Below are 23914 nucleotides of genomic sequence, written 5' to 3'. Positions count from 1 at the left end.
AATTGAAATAAAGTATTTATTTTCATTTGAAATGAAGCATATAAATTAATTTAAAATGACAGGATGGCAAGTTTTAAAATGTTAAGTTAACTTTTATAAAATGTCCTTTCCAGAAAATTCAGCAGAATAAAATATATCTTCATTTGTAAGTTGTAAATTAAAATTTATCTAATTTACTAGTTTAATTTAGGCAGTTACATGTTTAGGTACATAACACATACTGACATGTAATATACAAATATGTATGTAACATATTTAATTTACCGAGTTATATGTTTATATGTACATTACACATATGTATGTAACATATTTAATTTACCGAGTTATATGTTTATATGCACATTACACATATGTATGTAACATATTTAATTTCCCGAGTTATATGTACATTACACATATGTATGTAACATATTTAATTTACCGAGTTATATGTTTATATGTGCATTACACATATGTATGTAACATATTTAATCTACAGAGTTATATGTTTATATGTACATTACACATATGTATAAAGCACAACAAACAAATCAAATCATCATTTGACATCAGGAACATATTGGCTATTAAAATTGTTAATTTTTACCACGTTATCATGTAACCTTTTAATATTTTTACTCATTTCCATAATAACATATAATAAAAAAAAAATGTCCACCTGTAAATGAATTGCATAATTTTATATGATGGTCATCTAGGAGTTTACAGATACTGTTCTAAAAAATGGCTTTATGAATTTTATTTTTTCTATAAAGCCATTTTATCAACTTCAAACAATCCTGTGGCTATGATCGATGTGTAGTTGATGGCAGACAGGGTAGGGGCAATGAAAATGTTAAAAAATTAAATGTGAGAAAATTGAGCCAAATTAATGTCCCCAAGATTTGTTCAGCTTTGTTTCTACAGAACTAGAGGTGAAGCTATTCACATTGTGGCCAGATGGTTTATCATATAATTAATGTGGAATGGCCATTACCCCAATGTATTCCACACAAATTATGAAAATGACTACAATTATCACAGTGACATGAGCGATGCCCTCGTCCCCTAATTCCCGTAAACCTCCCAGAAACGGAAAATGCATGTGTAGGCCTGGCATCTGTCGGCCAGATTAGAAACAGGATTTTTTTTTATTTTGCTCCCCTATCTACATACATTAGGACACAAATCCCCCCTGATGGCCAAGTGTAGAGATCACCACAGTGATGGGGCGGGGTTGATGGCAATTTCGTCATGAGGACTGTGGAAGATGGATTCGTGTCAGGCAATGCTGTAATTAGGACTTAAGTGTCCACGGTAACATATGGTCATCAGGTCACGGACAGAAAAACACATGCTAAATCAGTCTTTGTTTAGGACATTCCTGTATTATCACAGTTCCTATTACATACCTTTTCCTCTTTTCTTCATTTTCCTTTATTTTATCAAAAATCAAAACACAAATTTCACCACAATTTGTGAATAACTCAGTTGAAAGCTAAGTTTATGCAAATCTGTTTTGCTCAAAGGTTAACAGCAACATACATAATGAAATCTTCTTCAGAGGAAATGAGTCCTGGAAACTAACTCTCTTGATATTTGATATTACTTCTCATTGCATTATTCAGAAGAAAAAAAAAAAAATTCGAAAACCGACTGCTTTAAAAGATTTGCTATATAGCAAATTGTATTATTAGATAAAAAAAATATATTGAAAAAATAATTACAATCCTAACCACTTGAAAGGTCTAATAAACCTCCAAGACAAATTAATGATGTCTGCTGAAATAGTTCTGCTGTTCAGCAACTTGGTCTTGTTTTAAACATACAACACTGTACACACTGGCCAAACACCAGTGGATGTATATTTGTCTCTCCTGGGAACTTTTTACAACTGACAAGGAGCTGAGTAAAGGAATTCTGTGACCTTTTAATTTACAAGTTTAGCCCATCAATTTCCCTTGCCACATCTACCAACACTCTGACTATGGAGGCCAGAAACACCTTTAGGACTGAACTTTTACATCAATCTCGTTTTTTTCCTATATTTGGACAAGGAGGCAATGGCGGGTAATCCTGATTGATACGAATGGTCTGCCAGACTACTCACACAGGCCATACCTATAAGTAAGCAGCTTTTCAAAATAGCCTCCTGCCTCCTGCCTTTCTTACCTGTGGTAAGGATCTGCATGAGGTGGAAGCTCCACAATTACAAAATGCTGTGCAATCGCTTTAAAATACCATTAAATCGGATCGGTTTTAATGATTGAAAGATGAGTCATTTGGACATCAAGATGGGAGAGGACCTGAACATGCCGCCATGGTAACCAATTCTTGGGACAAGGAATGCAGGGACCCTTGAGTTCACTGACAAGCCAAACAATAGTGCCACTAAATATAAACAAATACATTTTCTGTGCTTACAATAGCCACTTTGAACCCTGCGTGTACTTTAAGTCCATACAAAGGCCGGTGTAGCCATCTACTACAGGGCTACACAGATACCACTCACTTTCACATTTCATAAAACATTCAAATGTACATGAATAATTCAATGCCATGAAATGTTACAATTGTATGAAAATTCGACAACAGCAGTTGCAGATGGCATGAGTGTTTCAATCTCTATGAGTTGAATTAGATGAATTAGAGGGGGTTTTCTGTCAGGAAACACTTTTGCATTGAAAAAGAGAAAAACTCACACTTTTGCGAGATTAAGGAAGTGATCATTTTATACCCATTAAACAATATAAACATTCCACCATACGTTGTTTCTCTCATTAAAACAGAAACATTTAACATAATCATTAATTACAAGTTTTATTTTCATGCTCAAAATTGTTCAAATTTTTAATTTCAAGTTGCTGACATATTTTTTCCCCTGTCTTTTCCTGATGATAGGAGGTTAATAACAGATTTAGTATCATAGTTACACAGTATAACAGTCAGTTGTTTGGATCTTCGAAATAATATGTACCAAAATTCAAAATAAATGACAAAAGCAGACAAGACCACCCTAAAATCCAGATCAGCAAAGTTGAACTTTTACGATGAGATATAACAATTCACTTCAACATTATCCAATCAGATGAAAAGGTTATCTGCTTCCCTCAGAGTTGTTTTGACAACCAATTAAAATGATTGTTACAACAGGAGCCATGCGATAATTTGTGTGGATTACTAGGTAGACATGAAGTACTTCTGGTACCCTGACCTTGAGTCTAGTACCCTGACCTTGAGTTGATCATATGTATTTGACCTTACATTAACTGTACAGCCTACATATGTCAGGGGTGTCGGTGTCTGTAATCTCCTAATGTATAACAGAATCCTGTCAGAATAGATAATCACATTTAAATTAATATTATGTCGTCAGGGTGTTTTTCATAGTGTACTTTACAATAGATTGTAACCAGGAACTCTCAGCAAATTCAGTGTGTAACATGAAAATGTCAAACAATAGAATCTTGACCACACAGCATAGCAAAAAGGAGCTCTCCTCAAAACCATCATAGCATCAAAGAGCTCTTTCAAACCATCATAGCAACAGGGAGCTCTCTTCAAAACCATCATAGCAACAAGGAGCTCTCCTCAAAACCATCATAGCATCAAAGAGCTCTTTTCAAACCATCATAGCAACAGGGAGCTCTCTTTAAAACCATCATAGCAACAAGGAGCTCTCCTCAAACCATCATAGCAACAAGGAGCTCTCCTCAAACCATCATAGCAACAAGGAGCTCTCCTCAAACCATCATAGCAACAAGGAGCTCTCCTCAAACCATCATAGCAACAAGGAGCTCTCCTCAAACCATCATAGCAACAAGGAGCTCTCCTCAAACCATCATAGCAACAAGGAGCTCTCCTCAAAACATCATAGCAACAAGGAGCTCTCCTCAAAACATCATAGCAACAAGGAGCTCTCCTCAAAACCATCATAGCACCAGGGAACTCTTTATAAACCATCATAGCAACAAGGAGCTCTCCTCAAACCATCATAGCAACAAGGAGCTCTCCTCAAAACCATCATAGCAACAAGGAGCTCTCCTCAAAACCACGATGTTAACCAGGAACGCTCCTCAAAACGAAGGATAACAGAGAAGTAAGGATAATGTTTCCATCTACAACAAAATACTATCATAGGAAGGTAATGGAGCAGCGTCTTTTACAACACTACCATAGTATGCCAGCATGTTAATGACAGACCTATACACATCTCATCATCTCAATGTGTTTGTAGAATGAACAGTAGTGCTATATAGTAGTAACAGGAGTGGGCTGGAGATGACAAGGCTCGTTAAAGGTCTGATGGCTGAGCAGGACATCTACAGGTACTACACCGGTTTGTTAGGTGACTTCAAGAGTACACCACATCCAAAACACCACTTACGACTAAAACAATTGACCACAATGCGGTTGAGAGGTGCGCCAGAGGAAAGCCCCTGACAGGAGCACTTATATCCACTGTCAGAGGCCTGGTACCGCCCGGAGTCAAGTTTCACCGCCAGCTCTGGCCAACAACCCCACTCCTCATGTACTCTGCATAACAATGGCCTGTCTTCATGTCAAGGATAATTGTGTCAAAAATGACAGAAATATTAACAATGTTGGTTGAAAAAATATATATTACACTAAGATGATTCAAAATAACAAAACATTCTCACAAAAAGAAAAGGTACATAAAATATTCTATTATTATCACCCTGACTAAATATGAAATATGTCTCTTTAGGACAAAGTCACAAACTTTTCTTTATGCAAAATTTACAATTACACATAAATAGTTTCACACAACAGTTGAAGTGAAAGTGGAGATTTAACATTTGATATTTTAGATTTAATAGTAAATCAGGTAGCAGAACGACCAAGATCTAAGTTGACCTCTCCTAACCTGCATTCTCGTTAGTTATCCTTTGACCCTATTACCAACCCTGTATCTATGGCAGGAAGATAAAGGACAACTGTGGTCAGTGAGGAAGCTTACAATTTTCCCACAACAATTACCAGGGACTTATGTTTTGTTTGTTTGCCATCTCACCAAAACTGATTTGGCAGGAAAGAGTGAACAACAGCAGACTGGATACATCTTTACCCCGTACCACCATCAGAGCTGTCACATGGCAAGTATGTCCTGTATCAACGGGACCCTCCCAAACATACCAAATGTATTTATCCACATACCATTTATTCCCTTATCTAATTCCATGTCAATTCACATTTATCATCCAGCTAATATTTTCGGTTACTTCGCTTATATCCATATAAAATCCCAGTCAGCATAATTTCTCTTGACTTAATTTTCTTATTTCATACACACATCCATGGAGGATAGAACATATCACCTATCCTTCTAATCTGACTCAATGTTTTCTTTCCTTTCTTTCATTGCACATCTTCCATTTTTTCAGTACATCTTCTCATAATCTACCTTACTCAGTGATTGTTTTCACAATTTCTGCTTCCCATTTTTTCCCCCCTTGCTGCCCTTTAGAGAACTCTTTGCTTCCTGTTCCTGTAGATTTGTATCGCTCTTCCTTCTGCTTTTTGTTCCATCAAGATTTTTCTCTCACAGCCTCTGTGTTGCTTTTCCTTTCAACATGTTTCTCTCGCAGCTGCTGTGCATATTTTTAATTGTCCCATCAATATTTGTTTGCCTTTTCGTCTAGCCCTGTAATTCCTTCCATTGCTACCAAGTGAATGTTTCCTCCCTCTAAAATTTATCTCTTTCATTGTTTCCCTTACTGCCCCTTCAAGGTAACCTTGTCTCCCATGTCTATCTCTTTCACTGTTTCCCTTACTGCCCCTTCAATGTAACCTGGTCTCCCATATCTGTCTCTTTCATTGTTTTCCTTACTGTCCCTTCAAACTTTCACTGTTTCCCTTACTGCCCCTTCAATGTAACCTGGTCTCCCATATCTGTCTCTTTCATTGTTTTCCTTACTGCCCCTTCAAGGTAACTGTCCCATCAATATTTGTTTGCCTTTTCGACTAGCCCTGTAATTCCTTCCATTGCTACCCAGTGAATGTTTCCTCCCTCTAAAATTTATCTCTTTCATTGTTTCCCTTACTGCCCTTCAAGGTTTCCTTGTCTCAAATGTCTGTCACTTTCATTGTTTCCCTTACTGCCCCTTCAAGGTAACCTGGTCTCCCATGTCTATCTCTTTCATTGTTTTCCTTACTGCCCCTTCAAGGTAACCTTGTCTCACATGTCTGTCTCTTTCATTGTTACCCTTACTGCCCCTTCAAGGTAACCTGGTTTTCCTTGTCTCAAATGTCTGTCTCTTTCATCGTTTCCCTTACTGCCCCTTCAAGGTGACCAGGTCTCCCATGTCTGTCTCTTTCATTATTTTCTTTCCTTTCAACATGTTTCTCTCGCAGCTGCTGTGCATATTTTTAATTGTCCCATCAATATTTGTTTGCCTTTTCGTCTAGCCCTGTAATTCCTTCCATTGCTACCCAGTGAATGTTTCCTCCCTCTAAAATTTATCTCTTTCATTGTTTCCCTTACTGCCTCTTCAAGGTTCCCTTGTCTCCCATGTCTGTTTCTTTCATTGTTTTCCTTACTGCCCCTTCAAGGTAACCTGGTCTCCCATGTCTGTATGTTTCATTGTTTTACTTCCTGCCCCTTCAAGGTAACCTTGTCTCACATGTCTGTCTCTTTCATTGTTACCCTTACTGTCCCTTCAAGGTTTCCTTGTCTCACATGTCTGTCTCTTTCATTCTTTTCCTTACTGCCCCTTCAAGGTAACCTGGTCTCCCATGTCTGTCTCTTTCACTGTTTCCATTACTGTCCCTTCAAGGTTTCCTTGTCTCACATGTCTGTCTCTTTCATTGTTACCCTTACTGCCCCTTCAAGGTAATCCTGTCTCCCATGTCTGTCTCTTTCATTGTTTCCCTAAGTGTCCTCTCAATGTAACCTTGTCTCCCATGTCCGTCTCTTTCATTGTTTCCCTAAGTGTCCTCTCAATGTAACCTTGTCTCCCATGTCTGCTTCTTTCATTGTTACCCTTACTGCCCCTTCAAGGTAACCTGGTCTCCCATGTCTGTATGTTTCATTGTTTTACTTCCTGCCCCTTCAAGGTAACCTTGTCTCCCATGTCTATCTCTTTCACTGTTTCCCTTACTGCCCCTTCAAGGTGACCAGGTCTCCCATGTCTGTCTCTTTCATTCCCTTACTGCCCCTTCAAGGTAACCTGGTCTCCCATGTCTGTATGTTTCATTGTTTTACTTCCTGCCCCTTCAAGGTAACCTTGTCTACCATGTCTGTCTCTTTCATTGTTTTACTTACTGCCCCTTCAAGGTAACCTTGTCTCCCATGTCTATCTCTTTCACTGTTTCCCTTACTGTCCCTTCAGGGTTTCCTTGTCTCAAATGTCTGTCTCTTTCATCGTTTCCCTTACTGCCCCTTCAAGGTGACCAGGTCTCCCATGTCTGTCTCTTTCATTCCCTTACTGCCCCTTCAAGGTAACCTGGGCTCTCATGTCTGTCTCTTTCATTGTTTTCCTTACTGTCCCTTCAAACTTTCACTGTTTCCCTTACTGCCCCTTCAAGGTTTCCTTGTCTCACATGTCTGTCTCTTTCATTGTTACCCTTACTGCCCCTTCAAGGTAACCTGGTCTCCCATGTCTGTTTCTTTCATTGTTTTCCTTACTGCCCCTTCAATGTAACCTGGTCTCCCATATCTGTCTCTTTAATTGTTTTCCTTACTGCCTTCAAGGTTTCCTTGTCTCCCCATGTCTGTCTCTTTCATTGTTATCCTTACTGCCCCTTCAAGGTAACCTGGTCTCCCATGTCTATCTCTTTCATTGTTACCCTTACTGCCCCTTCAAGGTAACCTGGGCTCTCATGTCTGTCTCTTTCATTGTTTTCATTACTGTCCCTTCAAGGTAACCTTGTCTCCCATTTCTGTCTCTTTCATTCTTTTCCTTACTGCCCCTTCAAGGTAACCTGGTCTCCCATATCTGTCTCTTTAATTGTTTTCCTTACTGCCTTCAAGGTTTCCTTGTCTCCCCATGTCTGTCTCTTTCATTGTTACCCTTACTGCCCCTTCAAGGTAACCTGGTCTCCCATGTCTGTTTCTTTCATTGTTTTCCTTACTGCCCATTCAATGTAACCTTGTCTCCCATGTCTGCTTCTTTCATTGTTACCCTTACTGCCCCTTCAAGGTAATCCTGTCTCCCATGTCTGTCTCTTTCATTCCCTTACTGCCCCTTCAAGGTAACCTGGTCTCCCATGTCTGTCTCTTTCATTCTTTTCCTTACTGCCCCTTCAAGGTAACCTGGTCTCCCATGTCTATCTCTTTCATTGTTACCCTTACTGCCCCTTCAAGGTTTCCTTGTCTCAAATGTCTGGCACTTTCACTGTTTCCCTTACTGTCCCTTCAGGGTTTCCTTGTCTCAAATGTCTGTCTCTTTCACTGTTTCCCTTACTGCCCCTTCAAGGTAACCTGGTTTCCCATGTCTGTCTCTTTCATTGTTTACCTTACTGTCCCTTCAAAGTAACCTTGTCTCCCATGTCTGTCTCTTTCACTGTTTCCATTACTGTCCCTTCAAGGTTTCCTTGTCTCAAATGTCTGTCACTTTCACTGTTTCCCTTACTGCCCCTTCAATGTAACCTGGTCTCCCATATCTGTCTCTTTAATTGTTTTCCTTACTGCCTTCAAGGTTTCCTTGTCTCCCATGTCTGTCTCTTTTATTGTTTCCCTTACTGCCCCTTCAAGGTAACCTGGTCTCCCATATCTGTCTCTTTCATTGTTTTCCTTACTGTCCCTTCAAGGTTACCTTGTCTCCCATGTCTGTCTCTTTCATTGTTTCCCTAAGTGTCCTCTCAATGTAACCTTGTCTCCCATGTCTGTCTCTTTCATTGTTTCCCTTACTGCCCCTTCAAGGTTTCCTTGTCTCCCATGTCTGTCTCTTTCATTGTTACCCTTACTGCCCATTCAAGGTAATCTTGTCTCCCATGTCTGTCTCTTTCATTGTTTTTCTTACTGCCCCTTCAAGGTTTCCTTGTCTCCCATGTCTGTCTCTTTCATCGTTTTCTTACTGCCCCTTCAAGGTTTCCTTGTCTCCCATGTCTGTCTCTTTCATTGTTTTCCTTACTGCCCCTTCAAGGTAACCTGGTCTCCCATGTCTGTCTCTTTCATTGTTTCCCTTACTGTCCCTTCAAGGTTCCCTTGTCTCCCATGTCTGTCTCTTTCATTGTTTCCCTTACTGCCCTTTTAAGGTTCCCTTGTCTCCCATGTCTGTCTCTTTCATTGTTTCCCTTACTGCCCCTTTAAGGTTCCCTTGTCTCCCATGTCTGTTTCTTTCATTGTTTTCCTTACTGCCCCTTCAAGGTTTCTTTGTCTCCCATGTCTGTCTCTTTCACTGTTTCCCTTACTGTCCCTTCAAGGTAACCTGGTCTCCCATGTCTGTCACTTTCAATGTTTCCCTTACTGTCCCCATGTCTGTCTCTTTTATTGTTTTCCTTACTGCCTTCAAGGTTTCCTTGTCTCCCATGTCTATCTCTTTCATTGTTTCCCTTACTGCCTCTTGAAGGTTTCCTTGTCTCCTATGTCTGTCTCTTTCATTGTTACCCTTACTGTCCCTTCAGGGTTTTCTTGTCTCAAATGTCTTTCTCTTTCATTGTTTCCCTTACTGTCCCTTCAAGGTTTCCTGGTCTCCACTGTCTGTCTCTTTCATTGTTTCCCTTACTGTCCCTTCAAGGTAACCTGGTCTCCCATGTCTGTCTCTTTCACTGTTTCCCTTACTGTCCCTTTAAGGTTTCCTTGTCTCCCATGTCTGTCTCTTTCACTGTTTCCCTTACTGCCCATTCAATGTAACCTTGTCTCCCATGTCTGTTTCTTTCATTGTTTCCCTTACTGTCCCTTTAATGTAACCTTGTCTCCCATGTCTGTCTTTTTCATTGTTTCCCTTACTGCCCCTTCAATGTAACCTTGTCTCCCATGTCTGTCTCTTTCACTGTTTCCCTTACTGCCGATTCAATGTAACATTGTCTCCCATGTCTGTCTCTTTCATTGTTTCCCTTACTGTCCCTTTAATGTAACCTTGTCTCCCATGTCTGTCTTTTTCATTGTTTCCCTTACTGCCCCTTCAATGTAACCTTGTCTCCCATGTCTGTCTCTTTCACTGTTTCCCTTACTGTCCCTTCAAGGTAACCTGGTCTCCCATGGCTGTCTCTTTCATTGTTTCCCTTCCTGCCCCGTCAAGGTTTCCTGGTCTCCCATGTCTGTCTCTCTCATTGTTTCCCTTACTGCCCCTTCAAGGTAACCTGGTCTCCCATGTCTTTCTCTTTCACTGTTTCCCTTACTGTCCCTTCAAGGTAACCTGGTCTCCCATGTCTGTCTCTTTCACTGTTTCCCTTACTGTCCCTTTAAGGTTTCCTTGTCTCCCATGTCTGTCTCTTTCATTGTTTCCCTTACTGTCCCTTCAAGGTTCCCTTGTCTCCCATGTCTGTCTCTTTCATTGTTTTCCTTACTGCCCCTTCAAGGTTCCCTTGTCTCCCATGTCTGTCTCTTTCATTGTTTCCCTTTCTGTCCCTTCAATGTAACCTGGTCTCCCATGTCTGTCTCTTTCACTGTTTCCATTACTGTCCCTTCAAGGTTTCCTGGTCTCCCATGTCTGTCTCTTTCACTGTTTTCCTTACGCCCCCTTCAAGGTTTCCTGGTCTCCCATGTCTGTCTCTTTCATTGTTTTCCTTACTGCCTTCAAGGTTTCCTTGTCCCCCCATGTCTGTCTCTTTCATTCTTTTCCTTACTGCCCCTTCAAGGTAATCCTGTCTTCTTTCATTGTTTCCCTTACTGTCCCTTCAAGGTTTCCTTGTCTCCCATGTCTGTCTCTTTCATTGTTTTCCTTACCGCCCCTTCAATGTAATCTGGTCTCCCATGTCTGTCTCTTTCATTCTTTTCCTTACTGCCCCTTCAAGGTAACCTGGTCTCCCATGTCTGTCTCTTTCATTGTTTTCTTTACTGCCCCTTCAAGGTAACCTTGTTTCCCATGTCTGTCTCTTTCATTGTTTTCCTTACTGCCCCTTCAAGGTAACCTTGTCTCCCATGTCTGTCTCTTTCATTGATTTCCTTACTGCCCCTTCAAGGTGACCAGGTCTCCCATGTCTGTCTCTTTCATTGTTTTCCTTACAGCCCCTTCCAGGTAACCTCCCTTCAAGGTAACCTCGTCTCCCATGTCTGTCTCTTTCATTGTTACCCTTACTGTCCCTTCAAGGTTTCCTGGTCTCCCATGTCTGTCTCTTTCATTGTTTCCCTTACTGCCCCTTCAAGGTTTCCTGGTCTCCCATGTCTGTCTCTTTCACTGTTTCCCTTACTGTCCCTTCGATGTAACCTTGTCTCCAATGTCTATCTCTTTCATTGTTTCCCTTACTGCCTTTTTAAGATTTTCTTGTCTCCATTTTCTGTCTCGTTGAATGCTTCCCTTGCTGCCTTTGCACAGTTTTCTTGTCTCCAAAGTGTCTTTTTGATTTTTGTATTTGCTACCTCTTCTCGTTTTCTCTTGTCTCCTGTTTCTGTCCCTTTGCTTCCCTTTCAAGGTGATTTCTTTGCCCCCCTTCCCCCTCTCCCCACCAGCCCCTTCTTGCCTTCTTGGCTTAACTAATCCCCTTTCTACGCCTATTTCTATGTCCTGGTAGATCTATTAGCACTATACTGAGTGCTAATCACCTCCAAGACAGCCCCCTCCCCCTCCACAAACTTTCCTGCTGGAGCTCCTTCACCTGACAATACTAATTACTGTGTGAAGTTTTTAGCCCACTATTTATTTTTGGTAAACATACACAATCACAAACTGGTTTTATAGGGGTCCTCACCAAGTTGACCTCAGATGCAAGATAAATCCTGAGTGATGTGACACTAGGCAGAAAACTGTTAATATACATTCCAGGGTTTTCTTTTTTAAAGATAAAAATGTTTCAATGAATGAGTACCAGCTTATCAACAAAAGCTACCATTCTTTGGCGTGGCTGCACCTATTTATTTTAACCTATTCGTGAAGGGTTAGAATTGTCAAAATACTTTTGTATGTAAAAAGTTTAAATTTCATTTGGCATACTGATTGATGCACATTAATGCACATATGTACACCTTAGCACAATGACACAAAATAAGCACAAAACAATGTGTTAGGGAAATGCAGTAGCATAATTTTCTTCCTGACAGATGTCACTTTCTATTTATACTTCATGAGAGACTAAAGCAATAATTTGTCGTGATGAAACATACACCCATATTTGATCATTGTTAAAGGCAACTTTAAATACCACTTTAAAATGCCTCTCCAGACATTCTCAATTGCTCTCCTATTTCAGACAAACATGTGAAATCTCTCAATAGACGTGGTGCCAAAAGAGAGACTGTCTTTCAAAACAGTTGTTTCTGAAGAAACATGATCTAAGAAAACTATTCTCTAACCTCAAAAACCATTTTGTCACTCAAAACAGATAATATCACACACAGTTGTTCTCTTCAGACAAGTGGTGTCTCAAGACAAATGGTATCGTATGATAGGTTCTTAATTCAGGTTTACAAGACAGATTAACTCTAAAAACAGGTGGTTTTAGTGGTACAGATATAAAGCCAGGTAACTCTCATGAAAGACAATCACACAAGACAGGTTGATTCCCAAAAGAAGGTACTCTCTCAGGAAAGAGAGCCACACAAGCCAGGTTGATTCTCAAGACAAGGTTCTCTCTCAGGAAATAGAGTCACACAAGACAGGTTGATTCTCAAGACAAGATTCTCTCTCAGGAAAGAGAGCCACACAAGACAGGTTGATTCTCAAGACAAGATTCTCTCCCAGGAAAGAGAGCCACACAAAACAGGTTGATTCTCAAGAAAAGATTCTCTCTCAGGAAATAGAGTCACCCAAGACAGGATGATTCTCAAGGCATTGTTCTCTCTCAGGAAAGAGAGCCACACAAAACAGGTTTATTCTTATGAAAAGTTGACCGAAAAACAGGTCTTCTGCTTAAAATATTCAATTTATCTTTTAATCAATAAAATGTCATATAAAAGCAGTTTACTTAACAATCAAACTGGTCTCTAACGACTGGTTCCAGGATACAATATAACACGACCCACAATAAACCATGCATAACATAATCTGACAATGGTGTGAAGGCTAACACAAAGGAGACGACTTTGCAGATGACAGTCAGTTGAATGGTATGACCAAGTAGGGATATAATCACCAAATCAGATTGCCAGTCTTGAAAACACCTTATCTCCTGCCATTGATTTAGCATGAAAATATACCAGCTCTACACATTCAGATGAATTATTTCTCTCCATGGACAGGAAGACTGGGGACAATCTTACTGCAATCATTTTCTCTCTGCAGTTTGTAATTGGGGTTGAATTAAGTGGTAATATCACACCATCAAAAGCCTTTCAAAGACTTTGATTAATAGAATTCAGATTTCATTATCATTTTGCAATGGATTTAACATCCATTTTGTGGAGGAAAATCTGTTTCTATTCACCAAGTCATGACCATATAGAAGCTAGTGCATTGCAGTTTTCCTGTGATAGAACATTATTCAGCAATATGGTATCGGACACTTCTTCGATTTTGTAGCAATTCTAGTCTCCCAGCACCACCATCTTTCAGATTCATTTAAATACCATGTAAAAAAATACAGACAAAAATCTTCATGGTAAATGATTAACAAAACAACTTATAACACAGTAAATACATACATAGACTGCTGCCAGGCGTTATGTAAGAATTTTCTGACATATAAAACTAAACTTGAGTCGACCTTTGTAGCAGGGTCAGATGTTTTTATGCAAATCAGGAGGTGACTAGAAGTCAGGAATTACTGTCAATTTGTGCAGGCAGTTCTGCTAATTGGCTATCCGATCTGTTGTTGATAAGTAACCCCTGAAGGTCAATCAGGGTCAAGTAGTCCTCTTGTATAAGGAAATAATTTCACCAGTGCTGGCTGCAGCAGACTGGTTCTGGAAGCTTGAGCTAGTACACTTATACATACCAGTCAAGTGAGACTTGTCTTTGATCAATCCAATTCCCACTCAAGATGGGGTTGGAAACTTTCTCTAGTATATCAAGATTTCACTTCAAATTTCAAACACAGCGCTACACTTCACTTCAAGTATGACTGCAACAAGAGTAACAGCCACGGTTTATAATCAATTATTATTTAATTTTCATCTAAATGGCACACTTATGATAGGCAGCAGTGTCTCACCTCTATATCAGACTCATCATAAAGGATCAGCCTTTAGGTAGTAGATAGCTATAACGATCCATCAACCTTCAGTGGGATGGATGTGTGAACCTCAAACCATTCAATCCCAGAATATCACACACTGAAGCATCACAAACATAGGATGTTACATTAGTGTCTATTTCATATAAGAATTATACAACATGTTTTGGTATTTTCATTTTACCAAGCCTTTGTGAGTTTGCGAGATCTTTTCATTACCGTTTTATGTCATACTAGACATGCCTGTATTAAACAGGAACAACATGAATTAGGTGATTTTACAGAAAAACAAGTTTCTCGCGTAATAAATAATTATATAGTAGATTTTAACAAAACAAAATGTGCAGTACAACAAAAGAAAGCTAATTAATTTTGTCAAAAATTCTAAAGTAAATCCAGCAATGAATTATACATTTTGAACAGCACAATGTTATTTTTAATAGAATAATGACAAGTTTTATCAAATAACACTTATTCAATGTTCCCAAAACAGGAAAATAGGGTATACATTACATATCATGGTGGGAGATATTTTTGTCAATTTGACCAGATTTATAATACATAATATAACATGATGGGAGATTTTTTTGTCATTTTGACCAGATTTATAATACATAACATGGTGGGAGATATTTTTGTCATTTTGACCAGATTTATAATACACAACATGAAATAATTTCTGGCAGTCCTGAATCAATCAAATATATCAAACATGTGTGTATGTTAGCATCTAATACTTCACTCCCCGTGGGCGATCTCAAGCTCTGCTTGTCATTCTACAGAGATGAGCATGTATGATGCTTTGTCATCCCCCAGGAGGGAGAAATTACAAACTTTGGGAATGTGATAGCATCGGCGCCGCTACCGAAGCAACCCCTGGACAACTCTATACCGTACTGTGACATCATTTGACAGCTCCCTATCCACCACAGTGTTAAAAGCCGAAACAGAAACACTGCGAATGCGTAAATTATTGATGTTTTTCTAACAGGACGGGAATATGAATGACATGTTATTCATCTGAAACCAAACTTTTTAACTGAGAATCTGTTATTACATAACTATCCGACCACTTTGTCAGAGAAAAGTTTTGCAGATTTTTTTCATTGAGTAAAAGTGAAGAGACTTATCTAGCTGCTTCCTGTATTGAATTTGTATCATTATACTCCCATTTGTTTAACAGTACAGCTGACGTTGTGATCATGGTAAATAGACTGTACTGTTTTATGTACAGCATTTTTGTTAGAACAAATCTATATCATGAGGGAGCAAGGTTTGTGTCAAAACAACAATACTATTTCTCAACCTGCTCCTGTGCAAATAAATATTCTATTCATGCAAAGTCATGAATCTTTATTTCTTTGAGGGAGGAAGATTAACAGATTCTGAACCAATCAATGCAGTGACATCAGATGGTATTATTATTGGTAAGCCACATGGATGATTTCCATCTTGTTATGGCACAAATATAAACGAGAAGCAAAACTGATCTGGAGAATATTTGTAAAACAAACATTGAGAGAATATGTTTAAATGTTAATTTAAACATTTAAAAAAATCATAACAATTTTTAGAAGTTTCCATGAGGCATTTTTTGTCAGAATACATCATCCTCTAATTAGCAAAACTTTCAGGTTTTTTTTCCTTTTAGAACCTCCAAACATTTTTCTAAGCCATTAACACCAAACCTGACATGAACATTTTTAACAACTTTTGAATGTCAAAAATGCCACAATCACAGTTTTAATGTGAACAGGATAGATGAGAGGAGTGAGGAAGCTTGACCAGGCGTGGTAAACAATGTATTAGTTAGACAGCTGACCAACCCCTGTACATACTTCACTGATGGTTTTCTTACTAATTGACAAGCCGTCCTGGTCTTCATGGCATTGAAATATTACTTACAGCAACTCAGCCAAAAATAATGTTTCCTGTCAAACTGACTCAGATTTAAAAAATATTTTCCAGCTTGAGAATTTTTAGTGTTTTAAATGTTCTTGAATATTCATTTTGAACTCTTTTCTTTTCCATCATCAATTACTGAAGATATGATGGTTTCTCTTCTCCCTTTTTACAAAGGAACAGTACATCCTGGCACACTTTAAGTCACATTAATTCTATCTAGAAGTTAGATCCAAAGTTTTATTTGAAATTTCCTGCTTTTATAATGATTGCAGAATTTGTCCGTTTCATCAATTTGAATGCTAAAAGTAAATCTCACAATCTAAAAAAAAAAAAGTTTTAACCAGTTGGATTATGAAAATGTTTTTCCTCAAAACTCTGATTATTGGTAGATACTTCAATGGCCATATGACATTGAATCATTATGCAGTACAGAAACGGAAACACTTTTTTGCCAAATGTTTCATGTTTTTCCCCCCAACTCTCAAGTTAAAAGTAATTTATTTAAATGACATCAGCACATATTCTATTTATCATGTTTAAAACTATCAGTTCAGTTTCTGAAAAATACAAAGATAAATCCCTTTTTTTTCATGTTTGTTTAAAAAGTTATCTGTGAAGGCCACTAAGTAGATAGCAGTGGTTGGAGGAGAGAATGAAGACCTGGTGACTATGGGAACCCTACCCACCACCAACACATTGCATATTGCCTGTTGTTTGGAGATGCTAATCTCCTCTCTGTAGCTATCGGAGGGTATCCTGTAGCAGATTAATCCAAAATAAACCAGCTAGGGTTCTTCACACTCTGTCTAAGAACGGATTAGATTTCTCTGATTCTCTCACATTTGGCATTTTCTGTTATTTTTTGTAAGGAAATCTTCATTGTACTAGATCCATCTGCTGACGATATATTTTCAGTTTTTTTTTTGTTTTTGAGGAAGAGAAGGGGTGTTGCTGTGATTATGGTAGTTCACACTGTCTAGTACTGCCAAAACAATGAACTTTAGTAGCCAATGGAGGTGCTCTCGGTGACAGGATACACATTGTCTAAGACAACCAAACCAAAGAACAGGCAACACCCGATGATAGATACGCAACTAATTGATGAATATTTGTTCCTCTTTTCCAAAAACAAAATGTTTGAGTGGGCATGGCAAATATATGTGAAATACAGCCTGTCTTACACTTAAAGAACTCTCCTGTCAGAGTGATAAGAGGTGATGAAGCAACTCTCCTGTTGCAACGATAGGAAATGGTAAAGGAACTCTCCTGTTAGGGAGATAGGAAATCATGAAGGAACTCTCTAACATGAAGAAAGTGGTGACAGAATGAACCTTTTTATGAGATTTTCTAGATTAAATGAATGATAAAGGAACCCTGCTGTCAACAACATAAGACTTGGTCAATATCTCTATCACTGAGATCTGAAAGATATTAAGACAGCAACAAACTGGCTCTTCTGTAACCATCACAGTATACCCCTGTCAAGGCGATCAGGACGCTTCTAGTGATAAGGAAGGACAGTTCAGAAACCTGTGACAGCATATTCCTGTCTATGAGATTTTTGTAGATGAAGGAAATTTCTGTCAAGACGATTATCTCACATTTCATTCACAAGTATGACAGACATGGTGCAGAGGATAAACTGTGTAATACAGAGTGTCATCTGTCATGTATCATTGCTGATAATTGAGATAATTCCTGACAGTTATTCTGGTGTTTTAGACATGATGTCATTAGTGCCCCTACAGTGTGTTACATGTACCTCAATCAGTCTCTTCCCACTTTTACACTTGACAGATCTGTAAATCATCAACGCTTCCAAAACACAAACTGTTCCATGTCATTGTTTTGTTTTCTTCTTTATACCCTTGAACTAAAAGGAAAATTAAACATATTCATAACTCCAATTTTTCACCCTACTTCTTTCCTTTTACAAATTAGGTAGTTTCAAAGCTCCACAAGAACATTTCTACAGATTTCAAAACTGAAAAATTCTGATTGGTTGTGAACACAAATGTGGATTCATTAAAACAATAAATTAACTGATTTTGTCCAGTTTAAAAACCAATACAAAACTCAATCAACCCGTTATTTTAAAGCCTCTAAATGACCCAAGTTCAAACATTTTAGCGACTCCTATTGGATTGTCCCCCGTTATTTCAGAGCGTAATTGGGCCTGGACCTCCAAAATTTCAAGGAATCTGAATAAATCAGCTCCATCCTATAGAGAATATGCACTCAACAAACAAACATATAGTTTACTTGTCCTACGTATATACTAAACAGTACAGAATTTATATGCTACAGTAGTCAAATTAAAAGTGACTAAAACAATTTCATCATTTTTGCAAAACAAAGTTTGGTATGGTCTTAAAATAGTTTGCTTATACTTACCCATGTGAAAATATCAAATATGACTATGTATACTGTACATGTACTGTGGAATAAACACATAAACTTGTTGATGGATACATTATTTATCAACCAGACAAGACAACAAAGAAATCTGCAACATTGCATCTTCTCAGACTTAAATCAGCCAATAAGACTTTGAAACAAAATATTACAGAGAAAAAAGTACGACAATGTTTGAGTTGTTATCGTTGGTGCGTCACTTTAAGTCGGCCTTATCTTTTATAACTCGAGATGGACGTCACCTAGGAAATCTTTGAATGTGCTGCTTTACCAACAAGGGTCATTACCGTCTGCAGCTTGTCAGAGCAATGTAAGTCAATGTCACATACACTCCATGTAAAGACCAACCAACAGCACAGTGTAATCACAACTTGGGGAGTTTTTATCTTACCAAAGGCATAGTAGGAAAAATGGTGATATTGCCTTCCCTTCAAATCTAACTCTCTTCTTTGAGTTTCTTTTCATAAACTGAACAATTTGCAGTGTAGGAATAAGTAAACCAGAAATAGAATGTTTGGTATTTCCATCCTTTTGAAGTGGAATCTTTAATTAGTTGTGGATGACTCGGACAGGATTATCAACACAAAATATAATAAGCAAATAGACAAACAAAAATATAATTCAATATAGTGACTGCTGTAGTTATGAACCTATAACTGAAAAATCTACTGTGTGGTGTCTCTACTGTGTGATATCTCTACTGTGTGATATCTCTACTGTGTGGTGTCTCCACTGTGTTATATCTCTTCTGTGTAATATCTCTACTGTGTGATTTCTCTACTATGTGGTGTTTCCACTGTGTGGTATCTCTACTGTGTGATATCTCTACTGTGTGATATTTCTACTGTGTGGTGTATCTACTATGTGATATCTCCACTGTGTGATATCTCTACTGTGTGGTGTCTCCACTGTGTGGTGTCTCTACGGTGTATCTCTTCTGTGTGATATCTATACTGTGTGATATCTCTACTGTGTGGTGTCTCCACTGTGTGGTGTCTCCACTGTGTGATATCTCTACTGTGTGGTGTCTCCACTGTGTGGTATATCTACTTTGCGATATCTCTACTGTGAGACATCTCTACTGTGTGATATCTCTACTGTGTGGTGTCTCTACTGTGTGGTGTATCTACTGTGTGATATCTCTCCCGTGTGATATATCTTCCGTGTGATACCTCCACTGTGTGATATATCTACTGTGTGATATCTCTACTTTGTGATATCTCTACTGTGAGACATCTCTTCCGTGTGATATTCCGTTTTATAAATTTTGTGCTAATGATAATCCTATATAAACATTGTTAAAGTCAAATTAAAGTTCTTATTTGTATTAATGTTTACTTTATTTCGTTTTAATCATTTATCAGCAAAGAAACCCAGTTTACTTCAAATTATTTCGGCACAAATCCTGTTTTTATCAATAACTATAAATTGCTAAAAATCATCTATACAACACAATAACACACAATGAATTTCTCTATTCTCCGTTTAAGGTGAAAATAAGGCTTCGCCATTTCAAACCTGTATACATTTCTCCCTCTCCGCATAAAACACACAAAAATAACTGTGGGCCGTGTCGCCCAGCAGCACTAGACAACCAGCACCTACCTATTCTCCCAGTCTCTCCCCTGTCAGACTTACTGGTAACCCAATAACTTTCCTCTAACTTTTCACCCCATCAATCAAGTCTGTTCTCACAATTCCAACTCACTCTTTCAGCTTTAACTGCAAACTTGAGGAAACATGTAGAATATTAGAATTTGAACTGAAGCATTGCAAGCCAACCCACCCAAACATCTAGGTGCATTAGTGCTTGGACTTGCATGGTTCCGAAGTTATTACTTGGATTTAAATGAAAGAGGGAAGGGAATTGTTTTATTTTACCTAAATTCTAAATCTTTGAAACATTTTGAATTTTGTTATCATATTTTCATCAATCTTCTCTTTTTCACTAACTCAAAAATCAAATTGGGAAAAGTAATATTTTATTTAATATATATCTCTGATTTTCCCCCCAAAACCACATCAACCATCAGAACACCAAAATCTCTGTTAAAACATTTTTATATAATAAACATTTTAATAATCTGAATGTTTCAAACAACTGGAAAAGGGTCAAGCACCCTTAAAAGAGTACATAATATAGATGAGAAACATGTATTTAAATGAGTGAATGAAAATGTAATCCCTTTCTTTCCTGGTAATTAAGGATAAGCATACCATGCAGTATTTACATGTTAGACGTTTTTCTCTGATCTTAAATATCTCTGAAGCTGATCTATCAAATTATTAACTTTATCTAGGGATAGAGAATGTTCTGTGACCTTGGAATATTTCACAATACAACAACAAAATCAATTTTGAAATTTTTATGTATATCTTTAGGTTTCTTCAAGCTTAAGCACCATTTACATAAACAAGTTACGAGGAAAATATGTATTGAACTATGTAAACCATGTCGAGTGTTGTCTCTAAAATGTTACCACACCCGATATTGTGTCTGTACCTGTTCTACACCCTACCACACCCGATATTGTGTCTGTACCTGTTCTACACCTTAAAATGTTACCACACCCGATATTGTGTCTGTACCTGTTCTACACTTTACCACACCCGATATTGTGTCTGTACCTGTTCTACACCCTAAAATGTTACCACACCTGACATTGTGTCTGTACCTGTTCTACACCCTACCACACCCGATGTTGTGTCTGTATACCTGTTCTACACCCTACCACACCCGATATTGTGTTTGTACCTGTTCTACACCCTAAAATGTTACCCCACCCGATATTGTGTCTGTACCTGTTCTACTCCCTAAAATGTTACCACACCCAATATTGTGTCTGTACCTGTTCTACACCCTAGCACACCTGATGTTGTGTCTGTACCTGTTCTACACCCTACCACACCCGATGTTGTGTCTGTATACCTGTTCTACACCCTACCACACCCGATATTGAGTCTTTCCTGGTCTACACCCTAGACTGCTGTGTTTGACATATCAGCTAGTCAAAATATAGCATGCAGCTTCAGTAAATCTTTGCTACATGTGTTTTCTTTATTATTGACCGAGATCTAGTTACAAAGCTAACAGTTTACCCTATAGCCAAACCTCACCAACCTGTCACTACCATAACTTGTTACTGTTCACTACAGGAGAATTTGGACTTCTCGGATAACATCCACAAGTATAAGGTTGGCAAGTAGACATTTATACCTCAGCTTTCATGAATTTAGATATGTCAATAAATATGAAAATATTTAATCACAGATCATAAAAAGCATTTTGGTACTGATATATAAGGAGGCAATCATAATTTCAAACAAAAATTGAATAAATTAGGCATTTCCTTTTTTTCTTCCGGAGAATGTTTCAACATCTTAAAACAATTGATAACATCAAAATGGAAATGTGTAAAAATAGTGGATTTTAAAGTCTGTTTTCTCCATTACAAAAAGTGGACTTAGAATGTTGATATGTAATCAGTGTTTTAACGTTCCCAGAACCCATTACATCCTCCAGCCCAACAATGTCAAATTCCTGAGATCGGAAATGGCCTGGGACCAACATCTCCAACTGCCATAAGTCGCTGCTCCAGATGGCCATACGGAATTCCTTGTTGCTTCCGCTCTCTATTTTTTTTTCTTTCGGAAATGATAAGATAGGCTATGTCATATATCTGGTGTGTAACTAGCGCTAAAAATAGCAGCCCCGGACATTACCTTCGTGTCAGAATGCAAAGGGTTGTTTGCGTACATTCCCAGGGTTCTGACGTAAATTATGAGGATGCAGTGTGAAGGTTATTGTGATTTATGGTCACTGGTAATTTATGAAATGAAGCAAATATCGTTTTTTAGAAATAAAGGCCCGCCATGGAGGCACAGGATCTACACAAATATTGTTTTTAGAAATAAAGGCCTGCCATGGAGGCACAGGATCTACACAAATATTGTTTTTAGAAATAAAGGCCTGCCATGGTGGCACAGGATCTATACAAATATCGTTTTTAGAAATAAAGGCCGGCCATGGTGGCACAGGCTCACCACAAATATCGTTTTTAGAAATAAAAGCCCGCCATGAAGACACAGGATCTACACAAATATCGTTTTTAGAAATAAAAGCTGGCCATGGTGGCACAGGCTCACCACAAATATTGTTTTTAGAAATAAAAGCCTACCATGGAGACACAGGATCTACACAAATATTGTTTTTAGAAATATAGGCCTGTCATGGAGGCACAGGCTCTACACAAATATCGTTTTTAGAATTTTAGGCTCCCAAAGTGTTCAAGCCAACAGAATTATACTAATACTTAGTGATGACAGACTTAAAGATAAATATTTCCAAACACTAAATTTTCAAATTTCATATTTTTACGAAAAAGACCAAACAATCTGCCCAAGTGAAATATCAGTAAACTGCTACTCAGGTTTGTCCCAGTTGTCCTTGGTCTGTAAATTTCAGTGTAACTACAGCTTATATTACAAAAGACAACAGGAAATAGCTTATACATTTAAAAAGTATACAAATACTTCAATAAATCACAAAATATGATTCACTGAACAAATACAGTGAACAGAACCATATAACAGTGATACCTGTCATCACTAACAACACATTACACAGTAAATATGTATACTTCATTGATTTTTACACGTTAACGTAATAAGTTTTACCAACAAAATAAAAACACATCATTGATGTAAATGTAATAAATGTTCTAATCGTATAAGTGTTCTAATCGTATAAGTGTTCTATTTGTAATAAGTGTTCTAATTGTAATAAGTGTTCTAATTGTAGTAATAAGAGTTCTAATTGTAGTAATAAGTGTTCTAATTGTAGTAATAAGTGTTCTAATTGTATATTAAGTGTTCTAATTGTATAAATGTTCTAATTGTAGTAATAAGTGTACATGTTCTAATTGTATAAGTGTTCTAATCGTAATAAGTGTTCTGATTGTATAAATGATCTAATTGTATAAATGTTCTAATTGTAGTAATAAGTGTTCTAATTGTAGTAATAAATGTTCTAATTGTAGTAATAAGTGTTCTAATTGTATTAGTGTTCTAATCGTATAAGTGTTCTAATCGTAATAAGTGTTCTAATTGTAGTAATAAATGTTCTAATTGTAGTAACAAGTGTTCTAATTGTAATAAGTGTTCTAATTATAATAAGTGTTCTAATTGTAGTAATAAGTGTTCTAATTGTAATAAGTGTTCTAATTGTAGTAATAAATGTTCTAATTGTAATAAGTGTTCTGATTATAATAAGTGTTCTAATTGTAGTAAAAAGTGTTCTAATTGTAATAAGTGTTCTAATTATAATAAGTGTTCTAATTGTAGTAATAAATGTTCTAATTGTAGTAATAAGTGTTCTAATTGT

At 37.7% G+C, this 23914-nt stretch overlaps 1 protein-coding gene and 1 long non-coding RNA gene across 4 annotated transcripts in view; both read right to left on the bottom strand.

Moving 5' to 3' along the window:
* LOC110449829 (transmembrane protein 135-like) overlaps window positions 1–23914 on the bottom strand; it is a 219296-nt gene that overhangs the window by 114812 nt on the left and 80570 nt on the right. The window lies entirely within an intron of this gene.
* LOC110449830 lies at window positions 9620–11217 on the bottom strand. Of its 2 annotated transcripts, XR_002462905.1 has the most exons (3): window positions 11145–11217; window positions 9910–10691; window positions 9620–9629 (listed from the first exon to the last, which is right to left on the bottom strand). It is a non-coding gene; the product is annotated as an uncharacterized LOC110449830 (long non-coding RNA). The 2 variants fall into 2 exon arrangements; XR_002462904.1 differs by lacking the exon at window positions 9620–9629 and having other exon boundaries at window positions 9832–10691.

Source organism: Mizuhopecten yessoensis, unplaced genomic scaffold (assembly GCF_002113885.1).
Source record: "Mizuhopecten yessoensis strain PY_sf001 unplaced genomic scaffold, ASM211388v2 scaffold4823, whole genome shotgun sequence".
NCBI classification, from domain to species: domain Eukaryota; kingdom Metazoa; phylum Mollusca; class Bivalvia; order Pectinida; family Pectinidae; genus Mizuhopecten; species Mizuhopecten yessoensis.
Note: the sequence above shows the minus strand (reverse complement) of the source record. Positions and strands in the feature narration are given on the sequence as shown.